Source organism: Epargyreus clarus, unplaced genomic scaffold, assembly GCF_041222505.1.
Source record: "Epargyreus clarus isolate Ecla_fem2 unplaced genomic scaffold, WU_Ecla_fem_2.2 ptg000002l, whole genome shotgun sequence".
NCBI classification, from domain to species: Eukaryota; Metazoa; Arthropoda; class Insecta; order Lepidoptera; family Hesperiidae; genus Epargyreus; species Epargyreus clarus.
Window position 1 is genome coordinate 3,354,206 of NW_027332210.1, and position 22,820 is coordinate 3,377,025.

Consider the following 22,820-nt stretch of genomic DNA (forward strand, 5'->3'; position numbering starts at 1 on the left):
TAATTAGAAATAATTAAGCGCGATTATTCAAAACGAGTCAAAAAACCGGATTATTTCAAGTTAATTATAATTTTTCCTTTGACGTTTCACCGATACCTATTAGGTATGTGTGACGTCAATTTATACGTTTTACGTACATAATATATTCCAGTTCCGTCTTTTCTACGTATAGAACACTTGCCACCCGCCTTACCACCAAGTACACCTCGTTTTTTTTGTTTACGAGGAGGAAACCTTTAAAACCCGACGACGTGAGCGGCGACGCTGGGTTTCGTGTGGATCTCCGACGGAACATAACCGGAGTCCTCCAAGCGCGATGCCCTGATCGGGCTCTGCCCTGGGGGAGCACTTTTGCTCCTCTCATACCATCTGGTGTTTACGACAAGATGCGATCACACATACCACCATCTTTTCAGACAGGGGATACCCTAGCACTATTCTAGTCCCAGTAATACAGGGTCAACCACCAAGTACATCATAACATGACAGTGCTATTAACGTGTCAAAAATATTATTTCTATTTAAGACGCTGTCTAAATTCACAGCCCCGCACTAAGGTTACCTGAATCATGGGTGCCATAGACGGTACAGAGACGGCCAGATCTGGAACAGAAATCTAAATTCATCATCCAGATATATGCCTGACTATTTTTTTTTTGTAATATAAGAGTAGCAGACGAGCATGCAGTCCACCTGATGGTAAGTGGCTACTGCCGCCCATAGATATCTTTAATCAACCCCATATAGGATAGATATTCCTACCTGAGATCGGCCACAAATGCGCCGCTACCCCTGAGGACTAAGCTGGAACGCCTCGGAAAAGTCTGTCTTCCTTACAACACCCTTCAAACCGGAACCAGCAGCGCCTAACACTGCTGTTATTAGGTAGAAATAGGTGTGGCGATGGTGCCGCCGGAGTCGAACCACAAAGGGTTCTACCACCTTTAGGACTAGAAATCGAACCCGGAACTCTCCACCGGTGATCGTTCGTGAAGTACCATGAAGTAACGCCTCACAGATCAACACGCAATACTTTGTATGCAAAATGGGGAGCTCAGTGTACATTGCTGACCAAAGGTCATCAAGAAAAGGGGATTTTGTCACGCTCGGTCATGCGTGTTGATGACGCATACTCGACTTATTCGCCTCACGGCATCCACGAGACGAATATGCAAACGTAAACGCCTAGTAAAGTTATTGTTAAAATCATACATTAGTAAAGATACTTCGCCGCCTTGAAATTGAATGGAGCCACAAACGGTTTATTAGTAAGTTCTTTTTTTTTTAATTCTTGACAAATAAAAACATTTTTAGAGAAAATTTACGAACAAACAACTAATACCGCGTAATTTACATAATAAATAAATAATGATTTCAAATATTTTAGGGACGTTTTAGCACGGAGACGAGGCAAACCTTTTTTACGCAACTATTTCAATTCTTAAAACTGGGTACATTCTGTTGTTAGGAGTGAGTAATCTTTACTAGTCTATGGTTAAAATGAACAAGAAAAGAATTCGAACCTCTAACTACTACTATAGGTACATAAAAACTGACGGCTCTAAAGGGACTCAAAATACACCTTACAAATTTCTATACTAACCAAATGTTACTTATCACTGTTATAAAGAAGGATGGTCAAAACGTACCAGACGAAGAAACGATGGCGTCACTATATGCCATATATATGAAAAAATCCCTTATGTTTTAAGGTCTTAAAAAACACAAGAAATGTCTTTCTATGTAGCCACAAAAAAAAGTTAATCATTTATTTCAGTTTTTGTAACTTCTTCGAAATTATTTCGAGAAATAGTTTCAGAACGCACCTATTGACGATTCATTTCGCGTATGAAATGACTTGGTATTCAAAAAATATAATTATTCAAGTTTTTCTGAATAGTTGTAAACTGTTATTCAATTAAATCTACTACCGTACTATCGCAATCAATTGGATTTCACAACACTACCAAAATTAATCGTTGATAACACTCACATTCCGTTTACTGATACAGTAAAGAATCTTGGCGTTATTCTTGACTCTAACTTATCGTGGGATGCTTATGTGCGGGAAGTGAGCCGTAAGGTCCACTATACTTTGCACTCACTTAAATGCCTTCAAGGTTTTTTGCCCTTTAGAACTAAGATTTCCCTATCTCAAACTCTCATACAGCCGATTTTAGATTATGCGGACGCGTGCTATTTGGATGCTACAGAGGAGTCATTAAATAAACTTGAGCGCTTGCAAAATCTTTGTATTAGATTCATTTTTGGCCTACGAAAATTTGATCGTGTTTCTCATTTTCGCAAGGATCTCAAGTGGCTCCCAATCCGACTTCGCAGGAATACTCGAATCCTCTGTCTCCTCTATAATATCTTGAAAAACCCTTCCTCTCCTTCGTACCTGCAGCATCGTTTCTCGTATGCACGGCCTTCTCTGGCACCCTGCAGGTCACACCTTAAATCTCTATTAAATTACCCATCCCATAAAACCTCTCTTTATTCTCACTCCTTCTCTGTTCATGCGGTTAGACTGTGGAATTCACTTCCGCCTAATATTCGTCTCTCTAAGACTATCACTATATTTAAATGTAAAGTTAAAGAGTATTACCTGTCACTTTCATAACTAATTGTATATGTGTATTTTCGGTATGTATCCATGTATGTTATATATATATATATATATATATATATATGTATGTATATTGTATATATAGTATATATTTATTATTATTATTGATATATATATATTTTTTTTGCACACTAATTTTGCCTTTCGCATGCACATTCCTGTCCCAGGGTTGCTGGAAGAAATTCCATTCGGGAATAAGCAATCCTTTGTACCTTATTTCTATGACTTCTGTATTATATGATTTATTTTGTGTACAAAAACTTATTAAATAAATAAATAAATAAATAAATAAATTAGTATTTAGGCATTAAATCAACTACTATGTTGATTTATTATGCATTGGATTCTTGTCATAAAAAATAATTATGTTGGTTCATAGCACGTATAAGCGTTTTGTTCAAAAACATACAACGGAACGTCATTTGTCATCGACAATAGTTACATAGTCTGTGGTCATCGACCCATGCTATTGATTGACACCCGGCAATCATTCGCATTCGCATCATACATCATAAAAAATGAACATGTCAGGTTTCACGGAGGGTATCGTATTGAAATAAGCAGAGATAACATTAATGTAAGAGAGTATCGTTTGAGAGGAAGTGGAAATAATTCATTAATAAGAGGCAAAATTAAATCCAGACACATTTCGAGAAAAGTGTATTATGTTTATATATTAATTGAAAATAATGTGTCTGGAAGGGAAGCTATAACAGAGTATTGTTGTAATTGTCTAGTTGGTAGAAGAACGGTTGGGTGCTGTGCACATGTTATGACAATTGTGTGGTACCTTGGGTGGGCCAGGCATCAGCCGACAATATCAGAGCCAGCAGCATTCCTCGATGCTGTAGTTGTAAGAGATGATGATGAATAAAAAGTATTTTTGTCAAACCTATTTCTTTCATTTAAGTGCTCCTACCATTACATCTCATTTACTCCTGTAACTTACCAGTACTCGATTTGTCAATATCTATTCAACTTGAGTATTGAAGACTGAAAGACAGTATGTATCTAGCGACTAACTCTCTTCAGCCAGAATAAATTGAAGTGGTCAAACCACAAAAAAGCCTTGTAGAAATACTTCACGTGTGATGTTGTGCCATCCTTGGTTTTCTATACTACACGTTGTGCAAGTTAGAGCATTATATAAATATATCTGATAAACGGACAAGGGGACTTGTGCGCTTTGACAGATGTCCCATTTTTTGGGTAATTCTCTGAGAGAAATCGCAATAAATAGAAAAGAGATCGCTAATTACCCACTCGCTTATCGTTAAATACATTTTAGGCTACGCCGCACTCGGTTAAAAGGTAGTTGTTGATCCTAACCTCAAAAGTATAGTTGACGTTTTTATAAAAAATCGTGGCTATTTAGATATGATTTTCAAACGGGATGGTGTTTACAACAAAAGGACAAACCAATCTAACTATAGTTTAATTTGGGACATGAAAAATAAAAGTCGAGTCCAGCTCCTATAGAAATCTGGCCATTGTTCTTTACAAGAACATTTCTTTTAGGTTGATTTTTCATAACAGATGTCAGACGAGTGAACTCAAGTTACGAAAACAATGAAACGAACATTTCCACAGAAAACGCCGTAAAAATGTAATGATAGTTAAAAGTTCCGACTAGGAGAGTTGTCATCTTTCAAATAATATAATTACTATATTCACCAGATATTTATTCAGTTCCTAAAATCTAATATTACAGTCAGTCTACAACTACAGGCATTACATTAAAAAATGTAGAATGACAGTTAATTACCACTAAAATTATGAAATATCAAACTATTGAAAGTATTCCGTTATTTTACAATGTCTTCCTGTACCTTGAGTATGAATTTGAGCTGCATTTCCTACAAATCTATGCTTGGGCAGGTTCTTTACCAAGTCTACTTAACGAAGAATACGAATGAATGAATTAATTAATGAAATTTATTTATTGCATTTACGTGTGCATATATATAATCAAAGGTGAAAGAACTCTTCAAATCATCCAAAATAACGGTTCTATGTATTAGAATGATCCATTTGCTAGGGAAAGAAATGTCCAAAAATCGGAAGAAACAACGAATAGATAAGGCGCGAAATCTTGTTTTACGGTCATGTACTGCCATCTGTTATCCTTTCCGTAAACTACACAAAGGTTCACTAAAGTATTAATTATCGTAATTGTAAGATGCTGCGATAGATGGCGTTTGTTTCAACATTTTGTAGTGTCATCTAGTGAGAACATTATAAACTATAATGTATGTCTTGTAGCGATAGGCACTACTAGAAATGGCAATTACCTGTTGTCATATATACAACCAAGGTGGCGCTACTTGCATAAAGTTATAAACATGAACAAGTTTATAATAAATTTTGCAATATTTAAAACTTATTACAATATTATAATAACTTAAACTAAATTAAAAGAAAAAGTGTACAATATTTGAAGTTCATGTAGAAGTAAAAAAGTAACAAAACATAATATTTTATAAACAATATTTTTAAAAATTATAAAACTATTAAATTAATTACTTAGATGCTAGTTAGTTAAGATAATACCTTTAATAATTATGTGAGTATGGGGATTTTAACATACCACGCCGGGTAAAATTTTCAAAAACCAGACATAATATATCAACTGATTATTACTTGCCTTGAATAAAATGCATTTATATGGCGAAGCACGATACAGAGATGTTTTTTAAAAGCATTCTCAACTCTATCGACCCACACTTACTCAGCTTTGCGGTCAACAAACATACAGACTTTCTCATTCTGAGATGATGACTTAGTAATAAATGATGATTGTACAAAGTTTATATGATTATAATGGGTTATAGTACTCTGTAGTGAGGTAAATAATTTATAATTAAATATGAGGTGGAAAAAACAAAAGACAGTTAAAGATCGCGTGATTGCGTGTCGTCTGAATTTGCGTGATTACTTTATAAGTCTTTCATCATACTTAGTACTATGCATATTTGTTTCATTAGAGTTAGATGATTCATTTTTCCTTTCCTAGGTTGTGTAGATACAAAGTCATCGTCATGGGTAAGTGAAAATCCTTAACATATATTTATTTTTAAGATTTTTTTACGGTTGTAAGTATATCGTAAGTACGTACGTATGTAAGTGTACATGTAATAATACCGCCCTGCATATTTTCTGCTTTACCCAAAGGTTGACTGGTACAGAATGCTTCTAGCATTAAGTCCGCCTTTTATGCCAATTTTATGGTATAATAAAGTTCTAAATAAATAAGTAGTAAGGTTGTATAAAGTTAACGACCATTCTTTTTTTGTTTGTTTTCGACGGGGTAACCTTCGGAAGGTAGGTACCCTGTGCGCGACACAGAGTTATGTGGGATTCTTACGGTACTTAAACCATATACTAAGCGACCATGCTGCCCAAAGGCGCCTGCGATCAACTCTACATAGAACTAATCGTAGCCACTCTTGAGGACTAGGATAGTCGCTTTATGTAAGTCTTATGTCTATGGTAAGGTAAATATTTGGTTTTTTTTTTTATATAATATAGGAGTAGCAGACTGAGCATGCAGTCCACCTGATGGTAAGTGGCTACTGCCGCCCATGGACCATAATGAGCCCCAGATAGGATTAGATATTCCTAACTGAGGCCTGCCACAGATGGCTAAGCTGGAACGCCTCAGAAAAGTATGTCTCGCTTACCACACCCTTCAAACCAGAACACAGCAGCGCTTAACACTGCTGTTATGAAGCAGAAATAGGTGTGGCGGTGGTGCCGCCGGAGTCGAACCACCAAGGGTTCTACCACCTTCAAATGATTCTAAAATAAAGCATAATCCTTAGAACGGCAGGCGATTACAATATTTCACAAGAGAAAATAATTTTACAGTCAACTAATACTATCAGTACCTATAACATATTTCTACTGTGCCTATACAGTTCATGGACCTTTCAGTGTTTGACAATTTTTAACCGGCTTCGCAAAGGAGGAGGCATAGATTAGTAGGAGTAGGTTTTATGTTCGGCTCATAGGTTAGTAAAGATGACTCACTCCTAACAAGAAAATGTACCCAGTTTTGAGAATTGAAATAGTTGCGTAAAAAAGTTTTGCCACGTCTCCGTGCTAAAATGGCCCCCCCTAAAATATTAAAAATAATTATTTATTTGTTATGTAAATTACGCAGTATTAGTTATTTATTCGTAAATTTTCTCTAGAAATGTTTTTATTTATCTATGTTTCGGCTCTATGTTTTTTTATCTTAGACGCAATCAATGTATTTACCTTGTTTCTAGTATGTTCTATTTTAAAACTTTCAAGTAAGTTAATTAATACTTTCGCTATCTAGTGAAATCATTTTCCAAAATTACCTATTTAAATTGAACTGAGCATAAACCGAATAAGAGATAGAAAAAGAAAATAACGTAACAACGTACACCTATTGTATTTCGCGCGTTTACGCTTACGCTTTTTTTTACAATGCAGGAACCTTCACGAATTCTGCCAATAACTTTTTAAAAATATAAGTTATTTTAATTAGCTCTGTGTTGAAAAGCACTAAAATAAGTAAGTTATAGAAAAGCGGTATTTCTATTTTTCTCTCAGTTGTGTTCAATATTTTATAAAAAGCTACCTTTTGCGATTTTTTTTTTGTTAGAAACAAAACTTATTTTCAGCCACAGACCTGTATTTGTTTTGTATTCAACAGGTCTGTGCTTTAAGTATTACCGATTAAAGATTGAATTTTTTTTTTTACTTTCCCTTACTTTCCGAAATTATCTGTCATACTAATATTCTTGATATACATATCGATATTATGTATTTGTTGTATATTATTATTGTTTATTCATGTTATGGAGTATTGAATGCTCGGGATTCCGAAACAATAAGAAGAAAGGTGCGTTTCATGTCCGCGGTGACGTCACCGTGATCGAAAACCACAGTATCTATTAGAATTGAAAGTTTAAATGAATATTCGTATCTTTTAGGAACGAGACAGTCTCTCCTTTGCGAGTTAATTCCTTTATAACTAAGCAATATTGCTAGACGTACAATTTAAACAATATTATTATTTTTTAAAATTGAAATAAAATGAGATATTATTGGCCGTAAATTAAAAAATAATTTATATTCATGGTTTTAATTGATTACAAAATCAATTTCTTTCAATTTTGTATACAAATGAAATATAATCAAAATTTCACAACATTTTTGCTATGATGCTATGAAATTACAATTGTTAAAAATTGGGAAAGTTTTTCATTTTCAGTGATATTTTAAGTTGATGAGTCACTTAGACAGACTGCTAAAGAAGCTAAACCAGTTAAGTAAGCTAAGTTAGGCAAACTAATTCAACCGAATGGACCAATCTAGAAAAATCGATCTAGGTAGCCAAGTCGCCAAGCCGCTAGGCAGCGGCTAGGCCCTAGCCGAATCAATACTACCAGCCCACCTTACCTTAGTCAAACTATTTGTATCAAAGTATTTGACGTCATACATCGTTATAATTACGAGAAACGTTACCTGGCAAAGATAAAAGCTTAATATAACTTGTCTTTCAAATAAAATAGGGAATATGGAAAATAAGTTCAAAATATTTGACCATGTCGTTTTAATTTCAAAATAATGTGATTTGAATTTTTAATGGTGATGGTGCTAGATTTGGACCTTAACCGTTATATATAATTTTTTTAACCATGATTCAAGTGGGAAGAAGAACTCCTATAAGTAAATGGTTACTGCCGCCCTTATTATGTTGGTCATTTGTGACCAACTCCATACCTATATTCATTTGTGACCAACTCCATACCTTCTAGCTGTAGCCAACCATAGATACGTTGCCGCTCCCGAAGACTAAGAAAGTCGCGTCATAAGTCAGTTGGCACCTATACTCTTCTATCGAAACGCAGAATTATGCAGCAGTTCTTTGTACTGTACATTCCTATAATGTTTGCTATTGATAACGTATCCATGTAGAAAAAATTATCAAAATAAATAAATAAACTATTTCACACTGGAAATAAATGAGGGCTACCTCCCCAGTCGGGATTCACTGGACCTACCTTTAGAAACATTAAATTTTAAAATATTTTCAGCACTCTTGTATGATCTAAGAAAGCTCCGTAATTTGGGAGTTACCACGTCATTTTTAATATTTAAATGAAGTTAATAATTTTTTTTACGTTTTCAAGTAATTTTATTTAAAGTAGAATTTTGTGATTCTAATTTATGTATACCTCAATAAATTCAATGTCATTTTTATCTATAAATAAGCTGACATTAGACACGTGTCTACACTGCATATGATTGTAAAATAAATTAATTAAATATATTATAGAAATATGATAACTCAACGAAGATATCGAGTTGAAAATTGCTTAGAAATGTTATGAAATCATGTTTTAATTCCGCTTGCATTAAATATTAGCGATTGAATCCGTCGTCAATCCATTACTATCTCACTGATAGGCAGGGGTTTCTTTTTAAGCCCGAGGGGTTTAGGTCCACTATGCTGGCCAATTATGAATTAGTACACTTCAAACATCCGTGATTTTTTTTCTTAGGTGTGTATCAACGGAACATAACAACGAAATCCGTTGATTTATGCATATGTACGTGCGGATACGAAGCTCTCAAACGGGCTGATGGATTTGAATGCGTTTTTGATGTGAAACATCTATAGCCGCACGTAAAACCGATTTCTGGCGTGGCGACGCATGCCGTGCCACGCTATACGATTGTATATATATATACAGTCTATATGCAGTAGTGTGTACGGTGTGGCGACGCGTCGCCATGCGCAATCGAATTCAATAAATAGTCATCGTTATCTGGAAAAAAATCGTAATATTTTATTTTATCATTATGACATATTTAGTTCCTATCACAATATGTTCTTTTCTGCATATTACTTTTACAAAATAATGTCGATGTTTCACATCTGCCAGGCGTCCCGTGACGGCTCACAATTTTTTTAATTGTTTTTAAGATCTAATCCTGCAGTGTTCTCATTTCTAAACTACAATACAAACCTTATAGGGTAGTTTGCCATTACTTTTACTCCAAACAAATGTTTCTTTTCTTTTAAAGATGCATATTACAATATGCAAGTTACTGTACCTCATTACTTGCCAAGATCATTTTAATTATGCCACAAGCAATAATCACCTTTACACGACATTACAATGTACCTTAACACTTACAACCACTTAGCATATGAATTGAAACAAAGTTGTTTAAATACGATTATTGTTCAGCTAATATTTATTAAGCTCTCATGGTTGATGTTGGGTAAATAAAATTCTTGTCCATTCTCAAGGTTCATAACACTACGTTTGCTTGGACGGAGAGAGCGATCTTCCGACTGCGACCGATATTCAGACTGGCAGTTTAGATCCGACCGCGTTACGTTTATGACGCTTTTATAAAAAAAAAGTCATCCATCAAATAGCGCGCCGTTTTCGAACGCCGTATTCATTCTCTATTCCCTTTTCAAATACAGTTTTTTAGTGCTTTGGTTTTCTGACTGTTAAATTTATTTATCTGTGCCAGTGTGCAGCCATTCAAAAGTAAAAGGAGGTGAAACGCTTATAATTTGGTGAGTTGTGAGTTATCTTGGCTACTGACCGCGTCCTCCTTTTTAAAAATTATAATTATGTTATATTTACCGCCATTACATATGCTCATAGATAATACAAGATATTTATTATCTGTGATATTTAAAATAAGAAATATAATCCGGTGATTCTGACATCATATAAAATGTTGGATCGTCCTAAATAATATTAATTCGAATCTCGCTGTCTTGCTGTTATGCGTATATTATTACGTAAAGTAAATATGACAAATAGTTTTGTTGTCAGCTGTTTTACGTGTTGCGTATACTACATTTGAGTATAAAAAAACTTTTACCCAATCAACACTGGTTGAGATTTCACAAGCGCTCTGTGATAAAAAGATATTGAACCATTGCTTGGTCATTACCTAAGCTATTAACTGATTTGGCAAAAAATGATCAGGTTAATTTAAGATAATAACTAGAAAACATAATTGTAACACATATAGTGTTACTATACGTTTTTTTCTTAACTTATTTAAATAATTCGTATGATCTACTTTTCTATGCATAAGCAAATTTCTTCTTTATCGTTATGAGTCAGATAAATTGTGCAGTAATAATGATCTTACATAATTGTATTAAACAAATAAACATAGGTTGTACGAAGTAGGACAATTATCTGTGTCATTAAAATACATAACTTAAAATCCACTGATTATACTTAATTTAATCAGTCATATAATTTATTAATAAATTAAACAGATTAGTTGATTATAATTAATAGTGATCAACATTAATTCATTAAGAATGGAACAATTTTTTTCACCAATTCGCATTACTTTACACGTGTGATATTTGTGTATTATTAATTATTATGTCATCATTGACAATATCTATAATAATAATGCCATGTCTACAAAATCTTGTTTCTATGGCCTAAAAATAATTGAAGTTGTGAATATAATAATGAAAATGTAAATAAAATTAGACCGGTACGAATGAATTCGTGGCCGTGAAACCAATTATAAAATATATTTTTCATGAACCGTGAAATATTTTTGAATTTTAATTATATATGCAAGGTCTATAAAACAGCTTGTAAAAACTGAAGGTGTGGGATGCACTAAGGTTCTTCAGGACTAAGCCCGATTGCACAGTATAAGGATCTTTAGGACCCCGATTATATTCCGTTGGAGATCCCGGAATCCTCCGTTGTGCCTAGAACGGCCATCGGAGGGCTTTTAGTGGGTAAAAATCCCACATAACCCACTGCGGTTACTACGAAACTGAGTATCTATTGAAAGTCTACAGTACAGCTATAGAAGCTGTCAAGTTATAAATTCGATTGATCTTTTTGAAAACGCATACTAAGGCTACTTGGTAATGAGCTTATTCTATCAATAAACAGTTCGTTATCAGAAATACTCTTTGTTGCACACTTACAGTTGAAATTTTACAATACACAATATACATAACAGGTGAAACAGTATGCAATAGACGGTCTTATCGCTAAGTAGCGATCTCTTACAGGAAAAAGAAAAGAGCATGAAAAAGAAAAGAGAGACAAGCGAAGAAAGAAGGATAGTGTGCGTGAAATTAGAGAAGGAATAGGTTATAAGGGATAGGATACATTTAGTATTAGTGTTAAAGCAACAAAAATAGAGAGAAAAAAAAACAACACAAACAAAAGAATGACACGGTACACACGAAAAAGACGAAAACGAGGCGGAAAATCATACTTTCGAGTAATATTTCAAAAGTTGGTTTTTAAATGAATCAAGCGATTCAGCACGGCGTATGGACATGGGTAACTTGTTCCATAAACCAACAGCAACTGAAGAGAAAGAGTTTTTGTAAAAGGATGAAGAATGAAAGGGAGTTTGGAGAGAAAGATTTACAGAGGAGCGAAGACAGCGGTCGTGTGCAAGGTAAAGGTATTGGAAACGGTCTTTTAGATAGGTGGGAGCGATGGGGCTGAACAGCACGCAGCATAGCGCAGAAAGAATATGCATATTCCGGCGAAGTCGGATTGGGAGCCACTTGAGTTTAGTACGATACTCGGATATGTGATCATATTTGCGAAGACCAAATATGAAACGAATACATACATTTTGGAGAAGCTCAAGTTTGTTAAGTTGCTCCTCAGTGAGGTCGAGATAGCAAACATCGGCATAGTCGAGAATAGGAAAGAGTAAAGAATGAGTTAACGCAATTTTAGTGGCAATAGGAAGAAAGTTGCGAAGTCTCCTGAGGGAGCCTACCACGGAAAACATTCTTCGACTTACTTCCTGAATTTGAACAGACTCAGATTTGATATTTTCTCAATAACTTGTTCCGTAGTTTCAAATAGTTTTTATTATTCGACAAAAACCGTACGTACAATTTCTTTTACAAATTTACCCTTGAGCACTATATGACGCAAGAGAAGATTGTTTTTCGTAAACAGGGTTTCGATATTTTATTATTATTATTTAATACATTTGAGTAAAAACTTTATGTTGAATAAGGAAGTAGGATTACAACAAAAACAATCGGTTATCTCTAATGCCTTACATTACTTTAGATGGCTTATTAAAATCTAAGCTAAAAATATATACCAAGTCAAAGTTAATTTGATGTCTATATTTTTTGCAACAATTTTTTCTTTGCTATTTGGGATTTTAAATAAAAATAATGGTGGATTTTACTTATTAATAGTTCGTAACATTATTTCGCATAACTTGTGAAGAGCGCCACTTCTCGGCATAAATATGAAAATTGTATGAATGTAGAACCCTTTGTGGTTCGACTCCGGCGGCACCATCCCCACACCTATTTCACCTAATAACAGCAGCGTTAAGCGCTGCTGTGTTCCGTTTTGAAGGGTGTGGTAAAGGAGTCATTCTTTTCAGAGGCGTTCCAGCTTAGTCCTTGGGGATAGCGGCGCATCTGTAGTTGACCTCAGGTAGGAATATCTAATCCTATCTGGGGTTGATGGACATCTCCATGGACGGCAGTAGCCACTTACCATCAGGTGGACTTATGCTCGTCTGCTACTCCTATATTATAAAAAAAATGTAATCCTTTTTCACTCAAAATGCTTATTCTAAGTTTCTGTAACTAAGCAAAAAGTTTCATAGGTTTTTATTATTATGTTCATATATTGTTTTTTATGGAATTGAATTTATGTAATTAAGACGCTTTTTTACAACAATCACACATAATAAATAGATCTACTTGTAGGTGACTGATGGCTAAGTTTCAGTTTGAAGGTGCTAGATCCCTCTGTGAGTCGCCTCCGGTGGCACCACCGCCGCACCTATTTCTACCTAATAACAGCAATGTTAGGCGCTGCTGCTAAGACAGACATAATTTCCGAGCCATTCTAGCTAGGAAACTAATCTTATCTGGGGTTGATTACAGATGTTCATGGGCAGCAGACTGCTAATCTGCTGCTGCTAATTATATTATAAAATAAAGTATTTATGTGTCTGTGACTAGCAGTAGCATAAAACAAAAAAAATGAGATTATGAGTGCGACAGGATGGCAAATCGTATCACGTAACAACACCTGAATTAATAATTCTACAATACATCAGTACGATCGATCCATCATCATTGTCACGACTATTTTAAACTGATTGATTTATATTCTATGGGCGAAACTGAGAAACTATGCACATACCTATTTGGTAGTGGAATTTGGATGTAGTCAAGTCTAGCTTTATCCTGACAAAAATACATACATACTTTTGTTAAAATATATCTAGAGAGTACCTATAGACAATGTATATTCAACAACACTCTTTTACTTGACAACTTTTACTCGCGACTTTGCTTGCGATATGATATTTTTATGTATCTTACTCGGAAACCGTACTTTTTTCGGGATAAAATATACCTTATGTCCTTTTTTGAACTAACAACGTATGTACAATTTCAACAACCGGTTATGTAGTTAAGACGTTAAAGTGTGGCAAAGAAACAAACTTATATTAGCACTAGCTGATCCGGCAAACGTTGTGTTGCCAAATAAAAAAAAATTAAAGGTTTACAACCCTTATCACTTAGGGGTATGAAAAATAGATAGTAGCCGATTCTCAGACCTACTGATTATGCATATAAAATGTGGTGAAAATCGGTAAAGCCGTTTCGGAGGAGTACGGTAACTAACACTGTGACACGAGAATTTTATATATAAGATTTATAATATTAATCAGGACCTTTCTGTGTCATAACAGCAGCGTGTTCCTGTGTATTTTGAAACGTGGAGGGAGTCAACAAGAGTCTGGAGGGTTCCACCTTACATTTTTAGGGGCAGAGACACAGGGATATAGGTACCAGGAAAAGATTACGGATGTCCATTGACGGAAGCTTTTATTTACCATCAGATGACCTGCAACTCGTTGGTTAATCAATTTAACTAGTCATCATCAACAACCCATTACTGTCCCACTGCTGGGCACGGGTCTCCTATCATAATGAGAAGGATTAGGCCATAGTCCACCGCGCTGGCCAAGTGCGTATTGGTAGAGTTCAAATACCTTTGAGATTTTTTTTTTATAAATCTCTCAGATATGCAGGTTTTCTCACGATGTTTTCCTTCACCGTTTGAATGATAATTTATTTTTAGTACGCACATAACTTCGAAAAATCGGAGGTGCGTGGGATATGAACCTTGGACCCCTCGATCGAGACGCCGAGTTTAACCACAAGGCTACCACTGCTTTAACTTTAACTAGTTTTAGTATAAAAAGTATAAAGTATAAAAACATAACCCGGCTGCTTAAAAGTATATCTAAGTCTCCCATAATTTAGAAGAATCCAACACATACCTCCGTCAAGCCGTTTGCGCTTTGGCAAAGAATGAGACATAAATATATTCATACACTATAATAACATTACCTTCCACAGTTGGGTCAAAAATGTAAATATTGATATAATTCTTAAGTTGAATTGACGTCAGATACTTTATTCAAATAAATATAAGCACATTACGAAATCAACTAATGTGCTTAAGAGATAAATAATACTCGACTTCTCAATTCAAGTAGTTAAGCTTCTTCAACTTATTCAATAAAGTAGGGATGGTGATCCTTTCCGAAGATCGATTCTTGAATCGATTCTAATCGGAGTGTAATAAATCGATTCACAAAAAAATCGAGGCCCAAAGAATCGATTCACCAAAAATCGATCTCCGATCTTTGCAGCTACAAAGGGCATAGATAGCGAAAATAAAGGTCATCAGGACCAAACAAGCCCTAAAATACGTATTAGTCAGCTAAAGAATATCTATAACACATTCGACCAACTACGAAAATGAATGAAAGATCGATTCAACGAATCGATTCATTCATTCATCATATCAATCTCACATCGCCATCTCTACAATAAAGATTGCAAATCCTCTACCTAAGTATGTAAGCACTAAAATACACATTAGTCAGCTAAAGAATATCTATAACACATCACCAACTACGAAAATGAATGAAAGATCGATTCCATGAATCGATTCTTTCATTCATCATATCAATCTCACATCGCCATCTCTACAATAAAGATTGCAGATCCTCTGCCTAAGCATGTAAGCACTAAAATACGCATTAGTCAGCTAAAGAATATCTATAACACATCACCAACTACGAAAATGAATGAAAGATCGATTCAACGAATCGATTCATTCATTCATCATATCAATCTCACATCGCCATCTCTACAATAAAGATTGCAAATCCTCTACCTAAGTATGTAAGCACTAAAATACACATTAGTCAGCTAAAGAATATCTATAACACATCACCAACTACGAAAATGAATGAAAGATCGATTCCATGAATCGATTCTTTCATTCATCATATCAATCTCACATCGCCATCTCTACAATAAAGATTGCAGATCCTCTGCCTAAGCATGTAAGCACTAAAATACGCATTAGTCAGCTAAAGAATATCTATAACACATCACCAACTACGAAAATGAATGAAAGATCGATTCAACGAATCGATTCATTCATTCATCATATCAATCTCACATCGCCATCTCTACAATAAAGATTGCAGATCCTCTACCTAAGCATGTAAGTAGTTGGAATGCCGTCATGGATACAGGAAAATATGCGAAAAAATACAATTTGAGAAGAATATCGTCGAAAAAAAATATATATTAAACCATTAATTGTTAGAATATTTTAAATACGGCAAAACGTGTTTGAAAAATCACATAACGTGATAGAATCAGTAGGTATAGCTCCAACGATGTGTAGGTACCACTGTCACACATATTAATAACGTGAAGCATTTCTTGCGTTTCAAAAAAGACGTTTTCAACACTCAAAAGCTAACACTAGGATTCCCTGTGCCATTGACACACAGAGACGAATACACAACCATCTAGAGTCCAGGGGGGTTACTACGATCTCTTAACACAATATTATTTTAATCATACTTTTACTTTTTTGCAGGAAATATAACTTTTTAAGCAAAGTATGACAATTTCAGTTGATACAACAATGGATAAGCGAAAAATTAATAAGGGTTTGAGTTTGTTCAACTGTGTATGACGGAATGTTACTGTTTTAAGGAGGAAATAAAACTTTCCTGAACTATGATGTTTTTAACCGATTCAATGCGGCGGCCTTTTGGACAAACTTTAGTAATACGATTACCCTTTCGGCACGGAACCCTATGATGATGTCTTAGCTATTTTTTGTAGATCTTTTTGACCAAACTAAAAGGGTTATTTACCGCCGAACTTTTAATAATTTATTTACTTAACTTGTTTAATAAGGTCCAACACTAAACCTCAATGTTAATGTGCCAAGGTGTATAATGAAGCTAATATTTGTACAAAACAAACCTCCACCCAACCATTACCTTAAATAAGGTGACAGGGTCGATAAACGAAATCTTACTAATATTATAAATCCGAAAGTAACTCTGTCTGTCTGTCTGTCTGTCTGGTTGTCTCTTCTTCACGCCCAAACCACTTACCGATTTTAATGAAATTGTGTACAAAGATAGTCTGAGACCCGAGAAAGGACATAGGATGCTTTTTATTCCGGAAATCCCACGGGACCTAGGGATGGCGATCTAAAATCTACTAATCGGAGAATCGATCTTTTGGACCCAAAACATCGATTATTTTAATCTATATTAGTAAGGATTGAATCGTAAACTATGCATTTGATCAAGTGATGATCTGTGGCAAAATTAAAGGTACGAATTTTCAGTTTTATGTATGTTAGTATGTTTATTCTTTTCTTTTAAACGCGGGCGAAGCCGCGGGCAAAAACTAGTAAGTACATATATACGAGTCGTAATAATAGTACTTAAATAGAATATTTGTTTCTATTTTGCATAATTAAGTACTCGTAGGTAGCAGACTACAGTAGTTCATCTGATGGTAAATGGCTACAGGGACATCTGTAATCAACCCCAGATAAAATTAGATTCCTACCTGAGATTTACTACAGATGCGCCACTACCCTGAGGACTACGCTGCAATGTCTCGAAAATGTTTTTCTCCCTTACCCTTCAAACCAGTACTTTTACCATGAGTTTTTACGTTTTGAGTTTTGACAAATATGACTGTTTTGGTATATTTTTACGTATTTGCCCATACAATTTCCAATCAGCGCCCCTAGCGGATTGTGTCAGAACTAGGAAATCGTATGGGCCAATACGTACACAAGTACAAAGCAGGCATATTTGTCAAAACGTAAAAACTCCTGGTAAGGGTACAGAAGTACATGTGGCGGTGGTGCCACGGGAGTCGAAAACAGAGTGTTCTACCTTTATAGTGATAGCAACTCACGCAATAGTACTTATATTATGTTATTTATCTAAAATCATAGATAAGTAAAGATACTTCGCCGCCTTGAAATTGAATGAAGCCACAAACGGCTTATTTTAGTAAGTTCTTTTTTTGAATTCTTGACAAATAAAAACATTTTTATAGAAAATTTACGAATAAATAACTAATACTGCGTAATTTACGTAATAAATGAATAATTATTTCAAACATTTTAGGGACATTTTAGCACGGAGACGTGGCAAAACTTTTTTACGCAACTATTTCAGTTCTCAAAACTGGGTACTTTTTCTTGTTAGGAGTGAGTAATCTTTACTAATCTATGTATAAAAGTTAAAAGTCTAGATTAGACCTTAGTTCACTATTTGTCGTGTCGAAGCAAGGATTTTATTTCAACTAATCTTAGTTTACGACCTTGCTTATTTGCACTTATTTTCAAAGTCCACGACGTTACGTGTTTTTTTTATATAATATAGGGGTAGCAGACGAGCATGCAGTCCACGTGATGGTAAGTGGCTACTGCCGCCCAAACCAAGCAGCGCTTTATAGTACTGTTATTAGGCAGAATTACGGGTAGAGTTAGTGCCGTCGGAGATGAACCTCATTGGGTATACCACCTTTATAGTAATAACAACTCATCTGATATAAATAGATGTGCTCTTTATTTATTAAAGGTAGACTAGACCTTAACAAGCAAGTAGCCGTATCAAGGATTTATTTTTGGTAAGATTAGTTGACGGCCTTGTATTTTTGCTGAGTTATTTTCGAAGCCTACGCTACATTTTGAAGGTGGTAGAACCCTTCGTGGTTCGACTCCGGCGGCACCACCGCCACACCTATTTCTACCTAATAACAGCAGTGTTAGGCGCTGCTGTGTTCCGGTTTGAAGGGTGTGGTAAGGGAGACAGACTTTTCCGAGGCGTTCCAGCTTAGTCCTCAGGGGTAGCGGCGCATCTGTGGCCGACCTCAGGTAGGAATATCTAATCCTATCTGGGATTGATTACAGATGTCCATGGGCGGCAGTAGCCACTTACCATCAGGTGGACTGCATGCTCGTCTGCTACTCTTATATTATAAAAAAAAAAAAAAAAAAACATCACGCCTTCACGACATTTTGATAGCACTTCGCTACTGCGTATGAAATTTCGAAGTTGGTTGAAGGGTTTAATACCCAAACGCTATTAAGAAGAAAAGTAATGTCACGAGGGGTATTCGAGTGACTTTTAACCAACGGAGTAGCGATGCCGAAAAATCGATAGTTACACTATCGATTGACAATACTTCACCAATACTCCGATGCGACTCTAGCGGCACCAACACCACACCTATTTCTGCCTATTAACAGTAGTGTTAAGCGGTGCTGTGTTCTGGTTTGAAGGGTGTGGCAAGGGAGAAACACTATTTCGTTACATATTATAGTTACACTATCGGTTGTTGAGCTCGAAAATCAGTTAGGATATCGATAGGACTATCGATATTCTCACATTTGCCACACTATCGATAGACTATCGATAGTAGCATATCGAGCGGCATCACTACAGCGGAAGGTAATGTTTTTCGATGTTTGTATGTATATCTCGTCTATTCGCACACCATACAGTTGAAATGGCTAGTCTTAAACAAATGTGTCGTTGGATTCGTCTAACTTGTTGGAGACTGTAGATTTAAGTTTTTATAAGTCGAATTTTTGGTTTTTAAATTAAAAATGTTTATTATTTTATTCAAATCTTTTCAATTTCATTTACCTACTGACTTTGTAATAAGTTTGTCAGGATTAACGATAAATGAAACAAGAAATTCAATAAAATGATAATATTTTTATATAAACATTCAATCAAGTGGGATTAAAAAGCAAAAACATTAGTGATGACTTCATAAGTTATTGGTTAAAACCAAAAAACCTTAGTTATTACTGTTAAGAACATAATATTATTGAAAGGTTTTCCTGTTTCTAAGAAATCATAACTTTACATTAAAAGAATTTTATTTCCCAGATAATTTTGACGCGCATTATATGAATCTATCTGCAGGATTAACTTCCTCCTATGTGTCATCAACTTATTACCAGTCGGCAATAAGTGACTGAAGTATAAATGATATTTCAATCAATTCGATATTTTATCCGTGTGAAACGAAATGAACATTTTTGTATGAAAATCTTTACAATGACCACATTGAATTACTATTCCCTATATATTTCATCGTTTTGATGATTATACAACCCAAACATATAGATGAGAGCTTGAAAAACAACATTTTGAAGAGAATCAATCATCTAATGTTTCCAAAATATCCAAATTTTACAAACTCCAGTATAATAATCAAATCAATTTTACCTACTAAAGACCGAAATTTAACAATGTCTAGTGTAAAGAATTTTTCAAGTCTTTTATAAATATACCTAAGGCAGACAGGCTTCCTGGCCGAAAGCAGTTACCTTCGCCTATGGACGTTTGCAACACCAGAGGAGTCGCCAATGCATCGCCGGCTTTGAAGGAGAGCTCTTTTGGCACCCTTTCAAGAGCCTCATGTCCTAGCGCACAGAAAATACCTCAGGACGAAGTTCATTCCGCATTTCGCACTTACGTGGATAAAGTCAATCTTTAGTGTAAAGAACTTTGGTTAGATTGATTATTAAAAATGTATGATTGAATTATTCAATTAGCAGTGATAGCCTAGTGGTTAAGAAACGCGGCCTCTCGATCGAAGGGTCCGAGGTTCAAATCCCAGGCTCTGATTTTCAAATTTATGTGCGTATTAGAAATTAATTATCACTTACTTAAACGGTGAAGGAAAACATCGTGAGTAAACCTGCATACCAGAGAGATTTATAAAAAATAATAATAATAATCTTAAAGGTATGTGAAGTCTACCAATACGCACTTGGCCAGCGCGGTGGACTATGGCCTAATCCTTCTCATTTTGAGAGGAGACCCGTGCCCAGCAGTGGGACAGTAATGGGTTGATGATGATGATGAATTATTCAATCAGTCTTCAGTGAAATTAAATATTAATAATGAACAAGTGACCCCCTTAAATGACCTCCCAATTTATACGAAACACCAAGTCGATAACCATTTCATCTGGCACCGGCTGAATTTTTATCTGCACTAAGTTTGAACCAAGGACAACTGTTACGTTGGAACACGTGATCGGAATACGGTGATCGAAGAATGCAAGGTTAATTTCACTGCGACTTGCAATCGGTGTTACAATCTGTTAGGAAAACGGTCTGGTGATCAAGTTTTATAGACTGCGACCCGAGGGTTTTGTTTTACGAATGGGATGAGTGGACTAAGCTCGTCGGAGGCCTGGGATGGAAATAGGGTTGCCACCTTTTTTTACACATAAAGTATATTGGTTATTATAGGTAAGAAAAAAAAGTACTTGGGATCAAAATAAAGTACACTTTATATATCTCTGTGACGATTGCAATTCAGCACCAATCGATAATGTCGTTTAAAGAAAAAATACTTACGACTTAACGTTTAAATCAAATCATGCTAAATAAAGTATTTTCGTGTACTTTATTGTTCTCATAAAGTATAGAGTACAATTACCTGAAATAACGTACAATACTTTATTATAAAGTACGGGTGGCAACCCTAGACGGAAATGTTAAATGAGGCCCGGGGCGGAAAGTTAAATGAGTCTAAGGATCTAATTTTACAAGTTTTTACAAGGGAACGTGGTGGGGGAGGCCCCCCAGGAGCAGAGCCCCGGGGGTCACTGCCCCTGCCAGCCTTTTATTTGGCAGGGGATTTTAGTTTTAATGGCGATATAGGTTTTAACATATGGAGTGTCGCTAGATTTGTCTTAAACCCGAAAAATACATAAAAAAATTGAAAAATATCAAAATTGCGTCCTTACAGTCTTTACTCATATTTTACAGACGTTCAGTGTCGTGTCACACAATCATTTTTACCACGCTTTTATTAGCTTGACCTGTATGTATGTATGTATGTAACAGAATCTTTGAACCCGATTTTTACCCACTTTGGACGACCCGATTAATTTAAAATTTTGAACAATTATCGAGAATGACCGATGACAATACACGATTTTAATAATTTTATCCTATTCTCCCCATCAGGATTGTCAGGAATTAGGATTAACGATTTTCCTTGTGCGATTTTAGCGTGGTTTTTAGTTTTCAAACTACAATTATTATACAATATTTTGAAAGGCACATCCTGTGTCTTACACATACGATATATGTAGATAGAAATGGGACTTTTGCATATCACTCATTTTCTTTCTACAGTGACCACCTACCATAACATAGACAGTACAACGATTAGATAGTACACTTTTTATGACAAGAAACAAATAATCCAATATCATGGGGATACTTGACCAATATCGGTATATCTGTACGAATTGTCGATGTTAAACTCACTATAAGGAAAACACAGTTTGTCGACCCTTTCGTCTGTCTGTATTTGACGGCTTTGAAACAGAAACTCGGAAATCCAGATGATGCCTAACGGGTGAATCACTCTTAGCCATAAATGCCATAACAGTAAATTGAATGTAGCACCGCAAAAGATATTTCATATCGAAAAATTTGACCACGCATCATTTAAGAGCGTACGGAGTTATGTGGAGCGGATGCCGTACAGTGTGGGAAACGCAGCGGCCGTCCGCTGTGCGTCGCGGTACATAGCAGCAGCGTTCAACTGCTTTTGAGGAAGGGTATACGAGCGGTTGCACGCCGCGTGCGAACGCGCCGTGTAACCGCTGCATGCCGTCGCGTGCGTGGGTCTATGATGCTAAATGCTACCATCTGGAGGCAGGGCAGTGTCTCCGCAAGTCGAAAAAAAAACTACTTTTGAATAAAAACACGCGAGCACGCAATCGCGTTAGCTT

The 22,820-nt window shown here is 35.5% G+C and overlaps 1 protein-coding gene across 1 annotated transcript in view; it reads left to right on the forward strand.

The window, feature by feature from the left end:
- The first annotated feature begins 9,969 nt into the window (after positions 1-9,969).
- Positions 9,970-22,820, forward strand: part of LOC140746064 (ABC transporter G family member 20) — a 61,834-nt gene continuing 48,983 nt past the window's right edge. Inside the window, exon 1 of the mRNA XM_073078058.1 lies at positions 9,970-10,202. The gene's annotated coding sequence lies outside the window, so the exon portion shown is untranslated. The remainder of the gene's footprint in view (positions 10,203-22,820) is intronic.